A 25,046-nucleotide genomic window follows, 5' to 3' on the forward strand; every position below is an offset into this window, starting at 1 on the left:
CCAGGCACCTCAGCTCCTGAGCCCCTTCTCGTTCCCTCCTTCCTCCACCCCCCCCCTCAGCCAGGGCATGATCTTCAAAGGGACTCTCCATTTAGCCCCGTTGCTGAGCCCTGGCGTGCTGAAAAAATGGGGGAGGAAGGAAGAAAAACAGAGAGAGGGAGAGGGAGGGAAGGAGGGACAGAGAAAAAAGAAAGAAAGAGAGAGGGAGGAAGGGAGGGAGGAAGAAAGAAAGAGGGAGGGAGAGAGGGAGAGAAAGAAAGAAAGAAAGAGAGAAATAGAGAGAAAGGGGAAATGAAGAGAGAGAAAGAGAGAGAAAAAGGAGAGAAAGGAAGAGAGAAAGACAAAGAGAGAGTGGGGGGGGGGAGAAAGAGAAATGGAAAGAGACAGAGGAAGAGAGAGAAAGAGAGCTAGAGGGAGGGAAGTTGGGAGAGAGAAAGAAAGAGAGGGAGGAAGAAAGAGAGAGAGAAAAGGAAAGATAATTTTTTTTCTCCATGTAGACCAAATTTTTAATCAAGAAACCCCACCCCACCCCCCATCAATGGTGTCCCTCTTTACCAATGTGAAAATCTGGTCACTTTAGACTTGGATAGTACATTAATTTAATAAATAATAGTACTGCAAAGTTAAGAGGGATCCTGCACAAAAGTTGTAAAGGCTCTGGAGCTTGGGAAGAGCAAAAAAAAAAGAGAGTTCCGGTTCCACCGAAAGGTCCCTTCCAACTCTGTTATTCTATTCTATCCTGTTCTCTTCTGTTCTGTTCCGTTCCATTCCAATTCCATTCTATTCTACTCTAATAGGTGTACTTAAATAGCTAAAAGTTCTGTGTTACCATATATGTTAGAAAACCTTCAGTATGGATTTTTTTAATGTAGAAAATTATAAAACAGTAGGATATTTCTTTCCCTGGTTTTTGTAATGAAACCATCCTGGCAATTTTTAAAATAAAAATGTATAAATGATCTTGATAGTCCGGTAAGAATCTCTTTTGTTTCAAATTGCAAATCGCTGTTTTCAACCTTGATGCAAACTTTTCTCCGAATTCTATTTTTTTTAATGCAATTTTTACCAATCTAAGTGGTTTGCATGCAATTTCAGCAGCATTTGTTTTTCTTTTAGATGTATTTTGACTTTGGGATTATTTTTCCTGTGGCTTTTATCTAATACTCACTAGTAGATTGTGATGCTAGCGATCCAATGGTTGGGCAAAAAACAGCTGCAGAGGGCTTCTGTCCTCCTAAGATGTCTTCAGCAGTGCAGAACATCAAATTTGCTGCCTGGAGTGGTGCTTCTCAACCCAGCATTGCGTTGAATTGCTCTGAAGTGGATCCACTCCATACTGTGTATATCAGGTGCATAAGCAGGGCAAAAGACATGGTAGAATTCTTGGTAAAGTAACATACTGTATATTGCTATTACCATCTGATACTTTGAAATATCCATCTAAAGATCATCCCTGAATATATAACCGCACAGAGTGGGATGTGGGGCAATTGCTAATCCTCAACATCCTGACATTCATTTCTTTATCTCCTTCATAATCAGCCTTCATGTGTTTAGGGTAAAGGTGCCAAGTGGAGAGTCTTATGTTTAGCTGGATGAGAATAAGCCTTGCCTTCCTCTGCCAGCCCCTGATACATACTTTGGAAGAAAAAAAGCATTGCTTTGCTTTCATACTTTGTTTTAAGAATATAATGCATCTGCATTTCTTCATACCTTCACCAGAGAGGGGGTGTTGGAAAAATATTTAAGGGTAATGCAAAAGATGCACTGAAGCTAGTACCCCATGAAGGCTTACCGAATAATGGAGAAACCAAATTGGCCTAAAAGAGGGGGGGGGGGGAACGAATGAAAAGCAAAAATGAGAGAAATGAGTGTCTACCTAGGCTCCTAGAAAGGTTCTGAAGCCTGGTGAAAGCAAAAAACCCCAGAACTTCTGGTTCAACCGGCAAACATTTCCAGCCTCTGGGGGACCTCCAAGGAGGGGGGAATGGAGGCTGATTTTGCCCTCTTCAGGCTCCTAGAAAGGCTCTGGAGCTTGGGGAGAGCAAAAAATGGGCCTTCCCCACCCGCTCTAGAGGCTGAAAACAGGCTGATTCCCAGTGGGCCCTGAAGGCCCGAAAATCAGGTGGCCAGGTCACGGACGCGCACCATACCTGAGCTTGTGTGCCCACAGAAATGGCTCCACATACCACTTGTGGCATGCATGACATAGGTTCGGCATCATGGTTATAGGGGTATACAAATAGAATCTTGAAAGGTTGACCAAATTTTTCTCTCCCCCCCTTTTAATGCCATAAAAATTAAGATGGGTTGTCTTGAATTCTTTTCTCAATCCTCTTCTTTCTCAGGGCTAATTTGATGTTTATTTGCAAGGGTCGAGGGGTCAAAATGGTGGCCACATTGCAGCCCCCCCAAGTTTACATCTGTTGGCAAAAAGGGTGAGACAATGAACAAATGATGATAATGATAATGATGATGATGATGATAATGATGATGATGATGATGATGATGATGATGATAATAATAATAATAATAATAATAATAATAATAATAATAATAATAATAATAATGTTCTGTCGGGCTCTCTGGTAGAATCCTCCCAAAAAGTCATAGGTACAAATTTCAGACACACACACGTTTGAAAATTCAAAACAATGTTCTTTATAATGAAAATTCACTTAAACCAAGCCCTCTTTTGGTATAGCAAAGAGCACTCGTCTCCAAACAAACAGGTAATTTGTACAAGTCCCTTATCAGTTCTGTGATACTTAGCTTGCAGCTGTGAGGTAATTCACAGTCCTTCTTCTTTCACAAAGTGAAACACACTTTGCCCTGGTTTAGTTTCCAAGCGGGGAAAAATCAGCACACAAAAGGTCAAAGTCAGTAAAGCAGTCACGAAACACAACGATCAGATAATCTTCCACAATGGCCAAACCCACAGGCTGCTATTTATAGCAGCCTCACTAATTACCACAACCCCACCCAACCACAGGTGGCCTCATTTTCTTTGATAATAATCTCTCAGTTGTTGTTGCCTATGCATCGCTCTCCGCATGCGTGGCTGTATCATTAACTCTTGTTCTGAATCCAAGGAGGAGCTAGATAATTGATCTCCTTCTGAGCTGTCTGCCCCACTTTCCTCCTCCCTGTCACTCATGTCTTCTTGGTCAAAAGAGCCTTCATCATCAGATTCCACCGGGGGCAAAACAGGCCTGCAGCATGTGGATGTCTCCCCCACATCCACAGTGCTTGGGGCAGGAGCTGGGCCAGAACTAACCACAACAAATAATAATAATAATAATAATAATAATAATAATAATAATAATAATAATAATAATTATCATTATCATTATTATTATTATCATTATTATTATTAATTAGATTTGTATGTCACCCCTCTCCGAAGATTTGGGGCGGCTCACAACAATAACCATGCAATACAAATCCAATGATTAAAAACTATAACTAAAAACCCATTATGATTATGATTGCAATTTGCTTTTTTTTTTTTGCTTGCATACACTCCGGGATTTGTCCTGCTTGTTTTTGTTTGTTTATCACATTTTTGAACCACCCATCTCCATCACAGAGACCATCTCCATAATCCTCTATGGGTACATTAGAACCTTAAACATCACCCAGTAGTATAATGATTGGAATAATTGGAAATTCTGGAAAATATAGTTCCGCTGTATCAGAATTGTATTAGGTATGGAAGGCTGATGTAGATTAACTGAAAGGAATTTGGGAATGAGTAATTTGAAATGAATGGGGAGGTGTCTGTAGGAAGAACAAATTACATGATTTTTAAAATGCAAGGGACCTACTATTCTCCTCTGCAAACCATTTGCCTCTCCCAAATTCTAACACAGAAGGTCCTACCTGCTATATCCCAATAAAAATAAAAAGGAGTCTTAGCTCTGGTCCTCTTCCGACTATGGGGCTCAGGATGTCAATCAAAACTCAAATACAGACTTGGGCATGCCTACAGAAGCACTAGAAGAGGAATCTCCAAACTTACAAAACCTATGGACTTCAACTCCCAGGATTCCCCATGCTGGCTAGGAAATTCTGGGAGTTGAAATCCACAAGTCTTAAAGTTGCCAGGTTTGGAGACCCCACCCCAAAATATGTAACCCACAGCTAAAACATGTCTCCTGTCTCCCATTTACAATTTCCAGAGGTGCCCCTGATCTCCAAGTACAAAAAAAGCCCAAAATATTAGCCCTGCCCACTGACTGTCAACCTTTATGGGCTGAGCAAGTGTAGAAAGAGAAGTGTGCTATTTTGACATGTTTTCCCAACTTTATAATATAATGGATCATAGAGACTGGATATTTGGTGGACTGCATGCCTGATAAATTGCTCTTTTCTAAATAGCACTTAGCAGAAAATAAATTTCAGATCAATAAATGCTTTAGTGAAAAAGGTATCCAAAAGAGTTATGCTTTGTTTTGATATTGGTCAACAATTTGTAGAAAATATTCTATACCAGGCTTCTAAATATTTTATGGTTAATTTCCTTGTGTCCGTGGTGAAATGTCCTACACTTATTATTCAACAGATTATATCATTTTTTTATTATTACTATCATACAGTGATTTTCACTCTCTTGATGCAAGACCAATATATCTTAATTGTCTGTGCCAGGACTTACACAAAGTAATAATTCATCAATCATTTGATATCATTTCCAAAGCTAAACTGTCAGAGGAAGAAACTAATGCTAATTTTAACCATATTTTTATGTTGCATAGACCATCTGTTTATATGAGGCAAGCTGAGACTTTCCAAAGCTGCAAAATTAAATGTAACTCAATATCTTATGCTTCATGTTAGTTATTTAATCTATAGCAGCTACTTCATTATGAATTTTGAAAAATGTGTTTAAAGAGTGGAAAAGAAAGGAAAGAGTTTGGCTCAATGGAAAGACTTGACTGAAACCTTAAATATAAAGAATATATATTATTTTGAAAATATTGCATCCTGCTTTATTGTTAACAATTACACAGACATTAAATATTCAAGAAATATTGAATACTATACATGTTTTTGGTTTCCACTATTTAATCACTTTAGTTCTGAATGAATTGCTCAGTTTTCAGAAACAACATAATTTAGTAAGCTGAATTAAACGCTGTCCACTGAAAAGCTACCATACTTGACAGTTGTATATAAAATGGAAAGAGAGGAATAAAGCTTAAGAACTTTCTTTCTGCATCTCAACTTCTTCCTCTGCTTTTACCAGTGGTAGCCCAGTGTTCAACCCAAACCATGATAATGTTGTTATTGTTCAGTTGATAAGTCATGTCCGACTTTTCACGATCCCACAAAGCATAGCATGCCAGGCTCCCCTGTGTTCTACTGTCTCCTGGAGTCAGTGGCCCAATTCCATGTTCATTGCGCCGATGATACTATCTAAATCAGGGTTCCCCACTCTTTTTACACAGGGGGCCAGTTCACTGTCGCTCAGACTGTTGGAGGGCCGGACTATAAAAAAAAATCTATGAAAAAATCCCTATGCAAACTGTACATATTTCCATAAATTATACTTTTCTATAATTTCATTCAATATTTCCAAGCTCAATTAATTTTCAAGCACTTAGCATTTACTATTATTAACTTTCATCAATCTTCTACATTTCCAAGTATATTTTAAATTCATAATGCAAACTCATAAAATCATACAGTACATATCATAAACCCCTTGTTTATCATATGTATCTTCCATTAATTTTACCTATGTAATTCTATATAGCTCTAAAATTCGAATCCAATTTTACGAATTAATACATCCTATTATTAAACAACACCTAAATATATCTTTTACAAATATTCCATAGTCAATCCATATTTAATAATCAATCATCCCTCCTCAAATTTCTACCACTATTCTCATTTCTGGGTACCTCTCCTGTCTCTCCCCCTTTTCTCTTTCATTTGTTTCTCATTTCTCCCTCTTCCTCCCATTTTCTCTCATTCCTTCCCCCTCTCACTTCTCCTCTTTTTCCATCCCTATCTCCTCCCCCCTTGTGTGTGTGCATGTGAGTGTGTGTGTGAACTCTTGAACCATTTCCAAAAGCAGGTGAGGGCTGGTTTTTTTTTCTCTGTTATTATTTGAGTGCTTTTAACCATATGCTTAAATCAAGAGTCACTTCTCTCTCTCTTTTCTCTTTCTCTCTCCCTTCCCCCCTCTTTCTCTCTCTCCCTTCCTTCCCTCTCTCTCCTCCCTTTCTCTCTCCCTCTTTGTCCCCTCTCTTTCTCTCTCTTCCTTCCTCCCTTTTGCCAGACAGCAGAGCCATCTGCTTTCCCTCTTGGCAGGAAAGGGTTTGAAGATTGCAACGCGTCGCAGCCCTGAGCACGCCAACACCACAACTGACCCCCTTCCCTCTTCTTTTTCTTTTTCTCTTTCTCTGTGTGCGTTTGTTGCGGCCTCAGTCTCTTCCATCTTATTCCTCCCTCCTTCCACCTTCTTTTGACGTTGCCTCGACTGCCTTGATGGAATCGCCCTTAATCCTCCCCGTCGTGGCTTTTTTGAATTTAACGCTTTTTTAAGGTAATCATCCCCACGCCTGGTGACAAAGGTGAGTCTTCAGAATTTTATGGAAGGCAAGTAGGGTGGGGGCTGCTCGAATCTCTGGAGGGAGTTGATTCCAGAGGACCGGGGCTGCCACAGAGAAGGCTCTTCCCCTGGGCCTCACCAACCAACATTGTTTAGTCGACGGGACCCGGAGAAGGCCAACTCTGTGGGACCTAATCACCCGCTGGGATTCGCACGACAGAAGGTGGTCTCATAGGTATTCTGGTCATGTAGCCATGTAGGGCTTTTTAGGTCATTACCAACACTTTGAATTGTGACCGGAAATTGACCAGAAATAAATAAAATAAAAATATATCTTTTCCAAATCTTCCCTGATATTGAGATTAGGCTGGTACATCTAGTTTCCTGGATCTGTTCCCTGCCCACACACACTTTTTTTTTGAAGATGGGAACTACATCAGCTCTTTTCCAGTCCTCTGGCAGTTCCGTGGTGCTCCAAGATCTTTGAAAGATATAGTTCAGTGGTAATAAGATCTCATCTGCTAGTTCCTACTGAACATTGGGGTGTAACCCATCAGGTCCTGGTGATTTAAATTCATCTAGGGTAGACAGGTGTCCACTTACCATTTTCTTCCCTATTTTAACTTGTGTCCCTAATAAATTTTTTGTGATGCTGTTTTTGATGATGATGAAATGCTTAAATGCTGAGTTTCAATACAAGGGCATGCCCAGAATGTGCATTCACACATTTTTTTTAAAAAAGCAACAATCAAGCCCACATTTGATGTGTACTAGTAGTAGCAGAATTAGCACTGCTTACATCAAGCATAGCATGATCTACATGCAATCCATTCACATCCGTTCTAATTATTCTATTAAAAAGTTTTTCTTTTTTCAAGTAGCTGTAACCAGGCAGGTTGGCAGGCTTACAACTACAGCCAGCCACCATCTTCCATCTGGCCATATGCTCTGAGGCTTCTATGTTCTTGCCAGTTCACTGCCACATAAAATACTCTTTCCAAGGTTAGAACATGTGAAAGCTGGAATGTTTAGCACAACCCTGCGGGGAATCCTTCTAAATGCACAAAATCCTGAAAACTCATTTGAATCAAGAGGACTCGAGATATTTAAATGTTGAAACAATTGCAGCCAAAAGATATCTGCGCCAGCACAGCTGGTGCAAAGGAGATTCAGCTCACTACATTTCAAAGATTGCCTCTTTCTAGCTATTGGAGCTACAGAGGTTTTAGAATATATAGTGTTTGTCAAGATAATTGGGTCTAATGGTGACTAGAGACCCTTACATTTTGTGCTACATTTATTCAAAAATATTTTTAAAAACCCTTTTCACATTCTGTGTACTGAAATAAAAACAACAAAAAAAGGAAATGCACTTATAAAATATGCTTTTCCTTTCATAATTTAGATGCTTAGGAAATGGATCTCCATTTTAATTTTGGTTCTGCAAGTAACATTCTATGCACTATGCTTCGCTTGTGTGTTTTAAGGAGGTTACGAAGAAGTGTTGTTGCGATTATTTTTTTCATTTGCAAAAATCGATCATTTATTTTATTTATTTATTTTATTTATGTATGTATGTATTTATTTTGTCCAATACACAATGAGGGTTTTAGTGTATGTATGTATGTATGTATGTATGTATGTATGTATGTATGTATGTATATATGTAGATTGTTCTGAGTTCGGGTTTTACCCCATGTAATATTTTGAGTGTCTATATATATATATACGTCACAGTTCCTTTTTGCCTCTAGGCCCCACCCAGGACCATTTCAAGGCAGTTAATTTATTTTATAGCCGACAACTATATTCTGTATGTGTCAAATGTTTTCTTAGCTGGAATTTTAAAATTAAGGGAGACTAGTATATATATATGATGAAGGTTATAGAAGAGATACTCATAGTAAAATATATCTAAGAAAGAATAGAAAAGAAGATATAGTAATAGAACGTATCAATGAAAGAATAGAAGAAGAGATATAGGAATAGAAGAAAGGTATAGGAGATATAGGAGAGCAATAGGACAAGGGACGGAAGGCACTCTAGTGCACTTGTACTCGCCCCTTACTGACCTCTTAGGAATCTGGATAGCTCAACCGTGGATAATCTAAGAGTAAAGTGTTGGGGGTTTGGGGATAACACTATGGACTCCAGTAATGTGTTCCAGACTTCGACAACTCGGTTACTGAAGTCATATTTTTTACAGTCAAGTTTGGAGCAGTTAATATTAAGTTTAAATCTGTTGTGTGCTCTTGTGTTGTTGTGGTTGAAGCTGAAGTAGTCGCCGACAGGCAGGACGTTGCAGCATATGATCCTGTGGGCAATAATTAGATCCTGTTTAAGGCGTCTTAGTTCTAAGCTTTCTAGGCCCAGAATTGAAAGTCTCATCTCGTAGGGTATTCTATTTCAAGTGGAGGAGTGAAGGGCTCTTCTGGTAAAGTATCTTTGGACATTTTCAAGGGTGTTAATGTGTGAGATGCGATATGGGTTCCAAACAGATGAGCTGTATTCGAGGATGGGTCTGGCAAAAGTTTTGTAAGCTCTGGTAAGTAAGGTTTATGTTCATGTAAGGTTTAAAGAATATCTGATTGTTGGACTGCAGAGATCTTTAGCTCTTTTTCATCACAAAATATCCCACTCCCCAATCCCACTGCCAAATTTCAGTGGCAACCTGGCAATTTTCACTGGCTCGATTTTTGGAATTTCTTCTTTCTCCATCACTGTAATGGTATGTGAGAAAGACCTTAGGAAATAGGGTGAAGAGATGCTGCTGAGGGATTTCCAGCTAAGAGACAGCATATCCCACAGTTGAATGGTGAGCAGAGCAAGAGTCTCCCCTAAGTTCTCAGGCTGTAAAGGTGACAGAGTAAAACTTATACTTTCAGAGTTGCAAGATTTTATCAATATACAGTAGCTTAAAAATAAAGTAGAATTAGTTTATCTGTTGTATTCCTGTCTAGTCTATCTAGTAAGTATGACAATAACACTCCTTTGCCATTTACCGGGATGATGATGATGATGATGATGATGATGATGATGATGATGATGATGATGATGATTATTATTATTATTATTATTATTATTATTATTATTATTTATCAGATTTGTTTGCCGCCCCTCTCCACAGAGAGAATCAAGGGAATCGTCTTAATTCTGTTCATGCATCCCCCTGGAAAAATGTTTCTATTCTCCCTTTCTTCTTGCATTCCAAGTTAGATCCTGTATAAGTATTTCTCCAAAGCCCCAGTATTTATTGCATCATAATAAATTCAATAATAAAATACCTCTTTTGTTGTGGCAATATGCAACCTGTCTTCATTACGAATAAGTCTGCACAGCGCTATTGGATGGCACCACAAGACACCATAAATCACTATCACTAATTCTTATCACCCTTTTCTTTCCTCATTATGAATCATCCTTGCTTCATTTTTTTTATCCAAAATTACTTGCATAATGTTCCAATTATCTCACTTGATCTTTCCTTTTCCAGATCACTCTGTAGACATAAGTAATTAGCTTGTGTACAGGTTTTGTACATGTCATCATTTCTATATCTCTGTAGTTAACATTAATTTGACTTTTCAAAACAATGGTTCTTGGCTCATTTTCAATTTTTTTTCAATGAAGCAACTCAAATTTCTCTATCCAAATAAACTAAGTCATGCTTTTATATAAGATTAGCTCAAACTCAAAGGTCCTGATGTACAATTTCATTTCTTATGGACAGTTAGATAAAGTGCATCCCTTTCTAAATTTTGGGACAACTAATAACAAATTACATACAATCAGTCCAGGTAAAAAAAGGTTTCATAAGAGAAGGGGGGAGAGGGAGGGAAGGGCGATAGAGAGAAGGGAGATAGAGAGTACCTTTTTGTTCATAATCTTATAGCCATCTAGTCCTATTTATGCAACACATTTAAATAGGTCATAGAAACTGGCTAGTATGTCATGTGAGCAGAAACATCAGATCAAATCACTTTGAGGAAGTTAGCTTCAATCGGGGTCCTCTCTGCAATTAGATTAACTCAGCTCAGTCAACCAAATCATCAAAAGATTTGATTATAATTTTTATAATCAAACAAAGAACTAGAAAATCTCCATCTAAAGGGAGCTTTCTAAGGCCTTACTGTCTGTCACCATTACAGCTGCTCTACTGATAAATCAATAATCACCCTTATGGCTGCAAGCAGGGGTCGGCTACTGCCTGGACGGGGGGTGGGGGGGACGGGACGCAGTGGGGTAGGGAAAATGGAGCACCCAATTTGCACTGAAAGATGTTGAAAGAAAATGCAGGGCGTCCTGTATAAGCCACACCCACAGTATGGGAGTAAAAATTTTGGTAGCTCTTCACTGGCTGCAAGTAATAGATATGCCTTATCTGCCCCCTGTTCATGGATACAAATTTAGTCATGTCACCATAGTCTATTTTCTCTGAAGTTTGGCAGAGGTCAAATTTCAGTGAGAAGGAAAGTCTCCGGAGAGGGGCAGCATACAAATCTAATAAATTAAATTAAATACAAATAATCTTCAATTTACAACTATAATTGAGACTAGAATTATGGATGTAAATTGTGCAGGATTTTAAACGGGTTATCCTGTGAGCAACCTGATTTTATTACATTTTTTTTGGTGGTTGTTAAGTGTACTGACTGAAGTAGCTCTTTGGACAACAAAATATTTGGATTAATAATATAATTGATAGTACAATTCTATGAACATTTACTTATATGGAAGTATGTGTCAAATGTCAATTTAAATCTTTACTATTACATTCACTATCATTACAAATAATTAAATCTAATGACAAACCACAAAACATTTATATAACAGATAAAGTCATAAGTGGCATCAATTTACTTTTTCATGCTTGTAATAATAAATAACTGCCGGCTAAACGGTTTGATGAAAAGCCAGAGCTAAAGAACAAAAAAAAGATAAGGGTGGTTTGTGTGTGTGCATTTGTAAATTGGCCCTGCTCTTTGTTGAAAATTCCACTACAATGAATGCTAAGTAAGAGTCTTGTTTGCAAAAAAAGGTGATCTACATAAAATTTATCAAATCCCTCAGGAAAAAAAGTTGATAAGAGGTGCGAGTAAACTGCAGCAGTTTGTACAGAAAAGGCAAAATAATAAAAGGCTAGCAGTTTGATTATTCCATCAACACAAGGGCACAATGTTTTGGCTTGTGGTCTTAAATCTTCTTCCCAGAACTGCTGAGAGTAAAATATTGAAAAGGAGGAATATGAAAGTTTTATGCTGTTTAGCTAGGCTGTAGATTCACCTGGGGAGAATTCTCATTGGAAAATGGGGAGACCAAGAACAGCACTTCTCAGAAATTGATTACAGATGATCCTCAACTCACAACAGTTCATTTGGTGACTGTTCAAAGTTACAACAGCACTGAAAAAAGATGACTTATGACCATTTTTCACAAACTGTTGCAGCATTCCCGTGGTCACGTGATCAAAGCCAGTGGAGAAACCACATTCACCTAATAACCATGTTACCTGTTTTAAATTCTTGGGGGTGCTCATTAGTCGAGACTTCCTTTGGAAAAAATAACCCGTCCCTGGTGTGGTGGTTAGTAAGGCTCAACAGAGACTTCATTTCCTTAGAGTCCTGTGAAAAATCAGGTGGAACAATGGCTGATGACTTCTTTATATCAGTCCACAATAGAAAGTGTTGTCATATACTGACTAACAGTATGATACACTGCTTTAACAACTGCGGACACGAAGGCACTACAGAGAATGGTCAATTCATCACAAGAAACCATTGATTGCCCCCTAAAACCACTGGATGACATTGCTAGATCTTGCTGTTTCAGCAAAGTAAGGAAGATACTTAGGGATGATCCATACCCTGCTCAGTGTCTCTTTCCACTTTTACCCTTGGGCAGAAGACACCGAAGTATAGCCAGCGGGACAAATAGGTTTAAAAACAGCTTTTACCCATGTGCTATCAGACTCCTAAACACAACTACAATCACTCTGCATACATATGGAACCGTATGACTATTTCGCCCCCAATTACTTGTAGAAGGATTATTCTCTATACTGGTGATGGCAAACCTATGGCATGCATGCCACAAGTGGCACATGGAGCCATAATGGTGGACGCATGAGATGAAGTCCAGCGCACATGTGTGTGTCCACTATACCGGTGATGGCAAACCTATGGCATGCATGCCATAAGTGGCACATGGAGCCATAATGGTGGACGCATGAGATGAAGTCCAGCGCACATGTGTGTGTCCACTATACCAGTGATGGCAAACCTATGGCATGCATGCCATAAGTGGCACATGGAGCCATAATGGTGGATGCATGAGATGAAGGCCTTCTTGTCTCACTGGGCTAATGCGTTCCTTGGTGTCAGGGTCATAAATAAATTGTTTACTGTCTTCCAGGTGTGGCCAGCCCTGGTAGGGGGAGCTGCTCAAGAGTGGGTTCTACTTACCTTCCTCATTGATCCTCATCGTGATGGAAGTGCACATTTTGTGCACGTGTGCATCACTTCCCAGAAATTACCCTCTGTGCATGCACAGCACTATATAAAAAAAGATGGCGGTGCCTATGGCGCCCAAAAAGAACCAATTTGGGGGCATGGCAGCCCTGAGTCACTGCCAGTTTCAATGACCCAGGCTGCCAAGTTACTACCAGTTCTATAGAACCAGTCTCAGCCAGGAGGAATCTACCTCTAGAGCAGCAGTTCCCAACCATTTTTTTCCCATGCCCCACGTAGGCATCTCTAAAATCCTCATGCTCCCCCACCCCGCGTGACATATAAGTCTTACTATTCAAAAAGTGAACTTCTACCCATGTGGAGGGAACCTAAAAAAGGCCATTAACTTGGTTTAAACAAGGTTCAAATTGCCCCTATTAAAAATCAAATTGCCCCCCTGTGGGGTGTGGGCCCCATGTTGGTAACCAGGGCTCTAGAGCCACCTATCAACCAGCTGGCCATACCTGGAGGGAGGGAGGGGAAAAGGCAGAAACTGCTGTGGTGGCAGGAACAAAGTCCATTTGGGTGCCCAAAGTATGGTACATGTCATGCTTCTGCTGATTGACCTGCATTAGATGCTTGCTTAGGGGTCAATTTCAAGGGTTTGGATATGAGCTTTAAAGTCCTACATGTCATGGGCCCAGGATGTTTTCATCCAGTTACATCAGCTTAGTCAGGCAGGGAAGGTATGTTACAGATGATGTCAGTCAAAGAATTCTGACTGGTGGGGGTCCTCTGTTGTTGCACAAGCCTATGAAAGATCCCAGCACTGGAGTTGAGGTGGACCCCCTACTCTCCTGGCTTTCGAGAAAGGCATAAAAATGGCTCTGCAGCCTTGCCTGGGGCGCATAGAGGAGCACATAGTCATGGGGTTGCTTATTGAAGAATGGGACAACTTGCTACAGCCAACTCAACACTGCCAACTCACTTCTGTCAACCTGCCACTGTCATGTTGCTACTGGACAACTCCAGACAACCAAATCATTGTGGATGGCCAGTGGGAGACCCACATGGATCGGCAAATGAGCAGACCAGGGAGGCAGTGGCTGCCAGGGACTTCCCATTTTCACACCCGCTCCTGCCGCTGCTTGTGCAGGGCTCTGAGCAGGAGAGGCCAGGGATAGCAGTGGCAATGGTGGTTAAAGCAGGTGGTGGGGAGGTGGCAGCAGTCAATTACTTCTCATTTTCACATCCCTAACAGCCATAGCCACTGTGCCCATGTGGCAGCAGCAACAGCAGCTTTGCACCTGGCATGATAGTCCAGCACTAAAAGCAAGGAATGTAAAAATGAGATGTTCCCAGCCATTGTTGCCTCCCCACCATTGCCCGGGCTGCCACCAATGCCATTCCTAGCATTTTCTACTTGGTGGTGGCAGCAGTGGGATGTGTGAAAATGGGATGCCACTGACCGTCGCCACCCTCCACACTTGCTCACCTGCCCAGCTCTCGCTCTGGCCACCCTTAGCGAGTTGTCCACGCAGCAACTTGGCCATGTGGAGCTGCCTTGCAGCAACTTGGTGGTGGTGATTTGGCAGAGGTGAGTTGGTGGTTGCGAGCTGGCCACAGTATTTTATCCTAGACCTGTTTAGTGCCTCTCCCTATCTTTTAATTTTAAACATTCTTTGCCTCCTTTAAAGTTTATGTTTTTAATATTTTATTGGCCGCTGCCCAGAGTCACTCTGTGAAGGAGATAGACACTTCGTATATATGATAGCTTGATGATGATAGAAAATAGGTACTCTGTTTTCCCCCAAACAAGACATCCCCTGACAATAAGCCCAATCAGGCTTTTGAGCGCATGGCAATAAAGCCAAGCACTTATTTCAGGGTTCAAAAAAATCTTATTTTTGGAGAAACATAATATGGAGGTAGAGATAGATGATAGATGGATAGATAGATAGATAGATAGATAGATAGATAGATAGACAGACAGACAGACAGACAGACAGACAGACAGACAGACAGACAGACAGACAGATTAGATTAGATATTATACTTTTGGTTATAAAAGAAAAAGAAAAAAAACCTGAGCATTGCAGATGAAATTTTTACTCTTTTCTGCAGCTTTTAGCCTATTGTATACTTTCTATTTCTCTTTGAGAATTGCCTGAAGGGCACTATGGAAAGTACTTAAAATAACCAAACCATCCATCCTGCCCCTTTTTTCTTTCTTTCTAATGATACAGAAATGGAGCACCTGAAATGTTTTTAATCCACTTTAAAAAAGAAAGAAAGTACATTTCCTGCTAAATTTCCTCAGATGAGCCAGCTGTTAAAGACACACACATTACAAACTATTTAAAAAATTCTGACAGCTCCATAAGGCCAGAACTATTCAGTTATGTGTGAAGTTCTGTGGATTTGAAGAAATCTCTTGACTAATATATTCGAATGATACCCTTTTGCATCAAAAAGAAAACTGTCTTGGCTTGTTCATCAGACAGCACCACCATTTTGAGTAGATGCCATTTGAGCACATTCAAAAATACAAGGTTTTGGATCTGTTTAAAAATAGCATGACATTTTAGTATTTTTTTTTTAATGCAGAATGTTTGGGGTTATTTTACTTCCCTATGTGAATTCAAACTATTTGCAAATGCTGAAATCTAAGAAAGTCTATCTGGCAGAAATTCTGTTTGAGCAGAAGCCACAAATTTTTAAATTTAAACTTGGGAACTTTCTCACTGTTATGTATGAAGATGGAAGAAAAATATGGAAATAAAACCAAATAGGGCTGCATGATTATACCATAAAAGCCTAATGTAAAAGCACTTAACAGTAGTATTATCCTCTTTTTTTTCTTGTATCCACAAAGTTTAAATTATCTAAACTCCCATTTACCTGGGATCTTACTCTTCTCAGTAAACAGATTCAGATTGACAAGCATTCAACATACTTTCAACAGCGTCCAGATTCAGAGTCTTTAAAATATCCATGGAGGAATAGGAAATCGAAACTGAAATGGCTTTGTATATGGGTGTAGCAAAGATCATTACAGGCTTTCAACTAGAAGCTAATAGAACAGTGTATTTATTTATTTATTTATTCATTCATTCATTCATTCATTCATTCATTTATTATTTAGATTTGTGTGCCGCCCCTCTCCGCGGACTCGGGGTAGCTCACAACAAGGCATAAACAAATCATAACAAATCTAAATAAATTTAAATATTTAAAAAAGTTTTAAAAGAACCCCAATATACTAACAAGCACACACACAAACATACCATACATAAATTGTACATGCCCGGGGGGGATGTCTCAGTTCCCCCATGCCTGACGACAGAGGTGGGTTTTAAGAACTTTACGGAAGGCAGGGAGAGTAGGGGCAATTCTAATCTCTGGGGGGAGTTGGTTCCAGAGAGTCGGGGCCGCCACAGAGAAGGCTCTTCCCCTGGGGCCCGCCAACCGACATTGTTTAGTTGACAGGACCCGGAGAAGGCCCAATCTGTGGGACCTAATCAGTCGCTGGGATTCGTGCGGCAGGAGGCGGTCTCGGAGGTATTCTCATCCAATGCCATGAAGGGCTTTAAAGGTCATAACCAACACTTTGAATTGTGACCTGAAATTGATCGGCAACCAATGCAGACTGCGGAGTGATGGTGAAACATGGGCATACCTAGGTAAGCCCATGACTGCTCTCGCAGCTGCATTCTGCACGATCTGAAGTTTCCGAACACTTTTCAAAGGTAGCCCCATGTAGAGAGCCTTACAGTAGTCGAACCTCGAGGTGATGAGGGCATGAGTGACTGTGAGCAATGAGTCCCGGTCCAGATAGGGCCGCAACTGGTGCACCAGGCGAACCTGGGCAAACGCCCCCCCTCGCCACAGCTGAAAGATGGTTCTCTAATGTGAGCTGTGGATCGAGGAGGACGCCCAAGTTGCGGACCCTCTACGAGGGGGTCAATAATTCCCCCCAGGGTAATGGACGGACAGATGGAATTGTCCTTGGGAGGCAGGACCCACAGCCACTCCGTCTTATCCGGGTTGAGTTTGAGTCTGTTGACACCCATCCAGGCCCCAACAGCCTCCAGACACCGGCACATCACTTCCGCTGCTTCGTTGACTGGACATGGGGTGGAGATGTAAAGCTGGGTATCATCAGCGTACTGATGATACCTCACCCCATGCCCTCGGATGATCTCATCCAGCGGTTTCATGTAGATATTAAATAGCAGGGGGGAGAGGACCGACCCCTGAGGCACCCCACAAGGGAGAGACCTCGGGGTCGACCTCTGACCCCCCACTAACACCGACTGCGACCGGCCAGAGAGGTAGGAGGAGAACCACTGAAGAACAGTGCCCCCCACTCCTAATCCCTCCAGCCGGTGCAGAAGGATACCATGGTCGATGGTATCGAAAGCCACTGAGAGGTCAAGGAGCACCAGGACAGAGGATAAACCTCTGTCCCGGGCCCACCAGAGATCATCCATCAACGCGACCAAAGCAGTTTCTGTGCTGTAACCGGGTCTGAAACCCGACTGCTGGGGACCTAGATAATCGGCTTCTTCCAAGGACCGTTGGAGCTGGAGCGCCACCACCTTCTCAACAACCTTCCCCATAAAGGGAAGGTTGGAGACTGGGCGATAGTTATTAAGTATGGCTGGGTCCAGGGAGGGCTTCTTGAGGAGGGGGCGCACAAGCGCTTCTTTATAGAGAGTTGGAAAAACTCCCCTCCCCAAGGAAGCGTTGGTAATCTCCTGGACCCAGCTCAGTGTCACCTCCCTGCTGGCCGAGACCAACCAGGAGGGACACGGATCCAGTAAGCAGGTGGCGGAACTCACAGATCCAATGGCCTTGTCCACTTCATCAGGTGTCACCAGATCAAACTCCTCCCAGACAGGTGGACAAGTACGTGCCCCAGTCACCTTGACTGACTCGTTGTCAGTCAACTCTGTTTCCCAATTGGAGTCGAGATCGGCCCGGATCTGAGCGATTTTATCAGCGAAAAACGTGTTAAAATCCTCGGCACTGCTCTGCAAGGGCTCCCCAACTCCCCCCTGATTAAGAAGGGAGCGGGTCACCCTAAACAGAGCGGGCCGGGCGGGATTCCGCTGATGCAATCAAGGCGGCATGGTACGCGCATCTTGCCGCCTTGAGCACCACTTTGTAAGTCTTAATAAAAGCTCTTACAAGTGTTCGATCAGATTCAGATCTACTCTTCCTCCATTGCTTCTCTAGACGTCTCTTCTGGCGTTTCAACTCCCGGAGCTCCTCGTTGAACCATGGAACTCTACGGGGTCTAGCGCCACGGAGAGGTCGCAAAGGTGCAATCCGGTCAAGAGCCTCTGCTGCGGCCTTGTTCCAGGCTTCCGCAAGAGACTCTGCTGAACTGTGGACAAGTGCCTCTGGTATAACCCCAAGCGCCGTCTGAAAGCCCTCTGGATCCATCAGGCGTCTGGGGCGGAACATCTTAATTGGTTCCGCCTCCCTGCGGGGAAGGATTGGAGCCAGGAAGTCAAGCCGTAGTAGAAAATTTTCTTAATTTCTTAATTAATTAGTATTTTAATTACTGTGAATTAATTCATTTTTAATTATTATTATTATTTTTTTAAAACTAATGGATAACTGGGGTGAGTGCAATAATATATATGGGATAAATGATTGGTATGAGTGGGATGGATGGGATGACTGGAGTTATGACATGGATGAGATGATTGGAAATAGTATGAATGATATATTTGGCCCACCTGACGTTGGAAGGGCAGGAGGAGGGGGGCATCGATCTCTGGGGTGGCGGAGGGTCGGAATATCCCGGTGTTGCTGGGGAGAGGCAGATATGGCGGGAGCCGCGGAGTTAGCCATTCAAGGAGAACAAGAGATCGTTGTTTAATAACAATTCCTTGTTCTGGCTCCATGAGCTCAACCCTGGATACTGGTGATGAGTGTAACTCTGGCCATGGACTCAAGCTGTTGCTACTCAATGCCAGATCGGTAGTAAATAAAGCTCTCCTCATCCGGGATTTGATCCTGGATGAGGAGGCCGACCTGGCTTGTGTGACCGAAACCTGGCTGGGCCCGGAGGGAGGAGTTCCTCTCTCTGAAATCTGCCCAGCCGGGTTTCGGATATGGCATCAGCCTCGACCCCAGGGAAGGGGGGGAGGAGTGGCTATTATAGCCAGAGAGAGCCTGTGCCTGCGTAGACTCACTGCTCCAGAGATTGCGGGTTGCGAGTCCCTCCTGGTGAAGTTGGACCTAGGGGTTCAGGTGGGCTTGTTACTCACGTACCTGCCTCCCAGCTGCGTGTCAACAGCCCTGCCTGTGCTGCTGGAGGAGGTGGCCGGGCTGGCGGTGAGGTTCCCTAGGCTTATGATCTTGGGGGACCTCAACCTGCCGTCGCTCAGCGGATCCTCTGGGCTGGCACAGGAGTTCATGGCCACCATGTCAGCCATGGACCTGACTCAAGTAGTGCAGGGTCCAACTCATAAGGGAGGGCACGCACCTGACATGGTATTCCTCTCTGAGCAACTGAGTAATGGTCTGAGATTAAGGGGCTTAGAAGTATTGCCTTTGTCATGGTCAGACCATTTTCTACTGCGGCTTGACTTCCTGGCTCCAATCCTCCCTCGCAGGGAGGCGGAACCGATTAAGTTGTTCCGCCCCAGGTGCCTGATGGATCCAGAAGGCTTTCAGAAGGCGCTTGGGGATCTTCCAGATGCACTCGTCCACAATTCGGCAGAGTCTCTGGCTGAGGCCTGGAACAAGGCTGCAGCGGAGGCCCTTGACCGAATTGCACCGCTGCGACCTCTCCGCGGCACTAGACCCCGTAGAGCTCCATGGTTCAACGAGGAGCTCCGGGAGTTGAAACGCCAGAAGAGACGTCTAGAGAAGCGATGGAGGAAGAGTAAGTCCGAATCCGATCGAACACTTGTAAGAGCTCATATTATGACTTACAAAGTGGCACTCAAGGCAGCAAGATGCGCGTATCATGCCACCTTGATTGCATCAGCGGAATCCCACCCGGCCGCTTTGTTTAGGGTAACCCGCTCCCTTCTTAACCAGGGGGGAGTTAGGGAGCCCTTGCAGAGTAGTGCCGAGGATTTTAACACGTTTTTCGCTGATAAAATTGCTCGGATTTGAGCGGATCTCGACTCCAATTGTAAAACAGAGTCAACTGACAACGAGTCAGTCGAGGTGACTGGGGCTAAACGTCTTTGTCCATCTGTCTGGGAGAAGTTTGACTTAGTGACACCTAAGGAAGTGGACAAGGCCATTGGAGCTGTGTGTTCCGCCACCTGTCTACTGGATCCGTGTCCCTCTTGGTTGGTTTCGGTCAGTCGAGAGGTGACACGGAGCTGGGTCCGGGAGATTGTCAAGGCCTCCTTGGGGAGTGGGTCCTTTCCGGCTCCTTATAAGGAGGCACTTGTGCGCCCCCTCCTCAGGAAGCCTTCCCTGGACCCAGCCATACTCAATAACTACCGTCCAGTCTCCAACCTTCCCTTTATGGGGAAGGTTGTTGAGAAAGTGGTGGCACTTCAGCTCCAGCGGTCCTTGGAAGAAGCCGATTATCTAGGTCCTCAACAGTCTGGATTCAGGCCCGGCTACAGCACGGAAACTGCTTTGGTCGCGTTGATGGATGATCTCTGGCGGGCCCAGGACAGGGGCTTGTCCTCTGTCCTGGTGCTTCTTGACCTCTCAGCGGCTTTCGATACCATCGACCATGGTATCCTTCTGCACCGACTAGAGGGATTGGGAGTGGGAGGCACTGTTCTTCAGTGGTTCTCCTCATACCTCTCTGGTCGGTCGCAGTCGGTGTTAGTAGGGGATCAGAGGTCGACCTCTAGGTCTCTCCCTTGTGGGGTGCCTCAGGGGTCGGTCCTCTCCCCCCTGCTATTTAATATCTACATGAAACCGCTAGGTGAGATCATCCAAGGGCATGGGGTGAGGTATCATCAATACGCCGATGATACCCAGTTATACATCTCCACCCCATGTCCAGCCAACGAAGCAGTGGAAGTGATGGGCCGGTGCCTGGAGGATGTTAGGGCCTGGATGAGTGTCAACAAGCTCAAACTCAACCCAGACAAGACGGAGTGGCTGTGGATCTTACCTCCCAAGGACAACTCAATCTGTCCGTCCATTACCCTGGGGGGAGAATCACTGGCCCCCTCAGAGAAGGTTCGCAACTTGGGCGTCCTCCTCGATCCACAGCTCACATTAGAGAAACATCTTTCAGCTGTGGCGAGGGGGACGTTTGCCCAGGTTCGCCTGGTGCACCAGTTGCGACCCTACTTGGACCGGGAGACACTGCTCACGGTCACTCATGCCCTCATCACCTCGAGGCTTGACTACTGTAACGCTCTCTACACGGGGCTACCTTTGAAAAATGTTCGGAAACTTCAGATCGTGCAGAATGCAGCTGCGAGAGCAATCATGAGCTTTCCCAAATATGCCCATGTCACACCAACACTCCGCAATCTGCATTGGTTGCCGATCAGTTTCCGGTCACAATTCAAAGTGTTGGTTATGACCTATAAAGCCCTTCATGGCACCGGACCAGATTACCTCAAGGACCGCCTTCTGCTGCACGAATCCCAGCGACCAGTTAGGTCCCACAGAGTGGATCTTCTCCGGGTCCCGTCAACTAAGCAATGTCGCCTGGCGGGACCCAGGGGAAGAGCCTTCTCTGTGGCGGCCCCGGCCCTCTGGAACCAACTCCCCCCAGAGATTAGAACTGCCCCCACCCTCCTTGCCTTTCGTAAACAACTTAAAACCCACCTCTGCCGCCAGGCATGGGGGAATTGAGATCCTCTTTCCCCCTAGGCCTTTACAATTCTATGCATGGTATGTATGTATGTATGTTTGGTTTTTATATTAATTGATTTTTAATCATCAATACCAAATTACTATTGTACACTGTTTTATTGTCGCTGTTAGCTGCCCCGAGTCTCTGGAGAGGGGCGGCATACAAATCCAATAAATAAATAAATAAATAAATAAATAAATAAATAAATAAAATGGTCTGACCATGACAAAGGCAATGCTTCTAAGCCCCTTAGTCTCAGACCATTACTCAGTTGCTCGGAAAGGAATACCATGTCAGGTGCGTGCCCTCCCTTGTGAGTCGGACCCTGTACTACTTGAGTCAGGTCCATGGCTGTCATGGTGGCCATGAACTCCTGTGCCAACCCAGAGCTTTCGCCGAGTGACGGCAGGTTGAAGTCCCTCAGGACAATAAGTCCGGGGAACTCCACCGCCAACCCAGCTACCTCCTCGAGTAGCACAGGCAGGGCTTTTGACACGCAGCTGGGAGGCAGGTACGTGAGAAATAAGCCCACCTGAACCCCTAAGTCCAACTTCATCAAGAGAGACTCGCAACCCACAATTTCTGGAGCAATGAGTCTACGTAGGCAAGGGCTCTCCCTGGCTATAATAGCCACTCCTCCCCCCCTTCCCTGGGGTCGAGGTTGATGCCATATCTGAAACCCGGCTGGGCAAATTTCAGAGAGAGAAACACCTCCCTCTGGGCCCAGCCAGGTTTCAGTAATACATGCCAGGTCGGCCTCCTCATCCAGGATCAAATCCCGGATGAGGAGAGCTTTATTTACCACCGACCTGGCATTGAGTAGCAGCAACCTGAGCCCAGGGCCAGAGTTACACTCATCACCAGTACCCAAGATTGGGCTCACGGAGCCAGAAGAAGGGATCGTTATTAAGCAATGATCCCTCGTTCCCCTGGAACGGCTAACTCCGTGGCCCCCGTCATATCTGCCTCTCCCCAGCAACACTGGAATATTCTGACCCTCTGCCACCCCAGAGATCGGTGCCCCTTCCTCTCCCGCCTCTCGAGCATCAGGTGGGCCAGCATTCACACTATTCACATTGTTCATATACCTATCATCCCATCCACCCCACTCATTAATTTCATACATAGCAGCCATCCCACCCCAATCTTCCAACCTTGACCCTCCCCCCTCATTCCATTCATATATACCATTCCCACCATTCCACCCTTGCCATTCATCCATCCTTAAAATCCCCACAATAATTCAATTAAAAATTAATTAATTAATATAAAACTAGTATTAAAATATATATAATTATAAAAATATAGGTAAAAAATATTCCAACTGGTCAATTAATTAATCAATTCAGCCAAGTTCATATAGATAACATCTGATCTAAAAAGTGAGTTCAAAGGATGTAAAATAGGACAAAGTCTGAATCCTGGGTATAAGCTCTGTCCTCCCAGGCTTTTTGGTAATGGCCGTTATCGTTGGCCAAATCTGTCTCTTTGCCGCTGTCATTGTTGTCATCTTCTCAGTGCTGGACATATCCACAAACCAGCACTTTAAAGGTTCTGTCTCTTTACCTCGGTTGGAAGTGTCTCCTGTTCTTCTTTCTCTGTGGGAACTCCAATTCACGCAGCAACCTTCAGTCCCGCCCGCCCTTCGTATCCCCGTGCAGACTGTACAACTGCAAGTCGCCCCTAGATGGTCCTCACATGATACCAGTAACTCTTCATCCTCCCCTTTTTTATGGCAGCAAAAGTCATTGGCTCGATTCTAACAGTGATTTAATGGTCCCTCCGAAACCAGGTACCCCCCACCATTTGGCATCCCGGTGTCCTAGGTCCGTGCAGATCAGCCTCAGTCCACATCCAGCAGGCCACTCTGGAAGCCTCTCCAGTGCAGCCCACTTCACAGCAGCTCTCACCTGCTGCTTGTTGGGGAATTTTGGTGTTCTCAGCGTCTCTCAAAGTTGTGGAGAGACGCCTGCATTCCCATCCGGCAGGCCCCCCTGGAAGCCTCTCCAGTGCAGCCCACTTCACAGCAGCTCTCACCTGCTGCTTGTTGGGGAATTTTGGTGTTCTCAGTGTCTCTCGAAGTTGTGGAGAGACGCCTGCATTCCCATCCGGCAGGCCCCCCTGGAAGCCTCTCCAGTGCAGCCCACTTCACAGCAGCTCTCACCTGCTACTTGTTGGGGAATTTTGGTGTTCTCAGCATCTCTCAAAGTTGTGGAGAGACGCCTGCATTCCCATCCGGCAGGCCCCCTTGGAAGCCTCTCCAGTGCAGCCCACTTCACAGCAGCTCTCACCTGCTGCTTGTTGGGGAATTTTGGTGTTCTCAGCGTCTCTCGAAGTTGTGGAGAGACGCCTGCATTCCCATCCGGCAGGCCCCCCTGGAAGCCTCTCCAGTGCAGCCCACTTCACAGCAGCTCTCACCTGCTGCTTGTTGGGGAATTTTGGTGTTCTCAGCGTATGGTACCAATAATAATTTATTAGTTTTGTATGCCGCCCCTCCCCGTAGACTAGGAGAGTCATGAAACTGTGTTCTCAAATAAAATGAAAAATAGATGCAATTACTTTCATGTGCTTACATATTGGCAAACCAAATTAGGCTGACCAGGAAGTTGCACTTATCCAAAATAAGTTCATTGGTTTTGTTTTTTTTAAAACCCACCAAAAAACCGCAACTCCACAAATTAAGATTTTAGTTAGCAGTTGGATAAGAGCCCATCGGGAAAAACAAGGGGCGCAAAAATGACTGAGAAGTAAAATCAACCAATAACCAACCAATCAGCAATTGCAAATCACTTTCCTCTAAAATTATCAGAGGAATCCATAAAGTTAAGTTTTAAAGAGACGATCAACAAGCCCAATTTACATAGTAAAGGAAGGATATTTTTCTTTATGTTCCTACAACAAAACACATAAACAACATTTCATTCCCATCCCTGAGAATGAGGGAAATGTTATTAAAGATAACTTAGAAATGTTTCTTCTGGAAGAAGCAAACAATTGGGCAGCTTTAAAAGTTAAGAAAGACTGTTTGCATCTTATACCTCTTTATCCTGATACTTTTTGGAAATTAAAACAAAGATGTATCTACAGGTGATGAAGCAGTGGTATCCCAGCCCAAGATATTTTCTACTTGTAACTATAGGGCTGATTTTCTAGAAGGCAATGGGTCAACGTGGGTAATTTGTCATAGTCTACTCGCCACGGCCAACTTGCTGCAGGCAACTCTTTGTGAGAC

The sequence above is a fragment of the Erythrolamprus reginae genome, chromosome 1 (assembly GCF_031021105.1).
Source record: "Erythrolamprus reginae isolate rEryReg1 chromosome 1, rEryReg1.hap1, whole genome shotgun sequence".
NCBI classification, from domain to species: domain Eukaryota; kingdom Metazoa; phylum Chordata; class Lepidosauria; order Squamata; family Dipsadidae; genus Erythrolamprus; species Erythrolamprus reginae.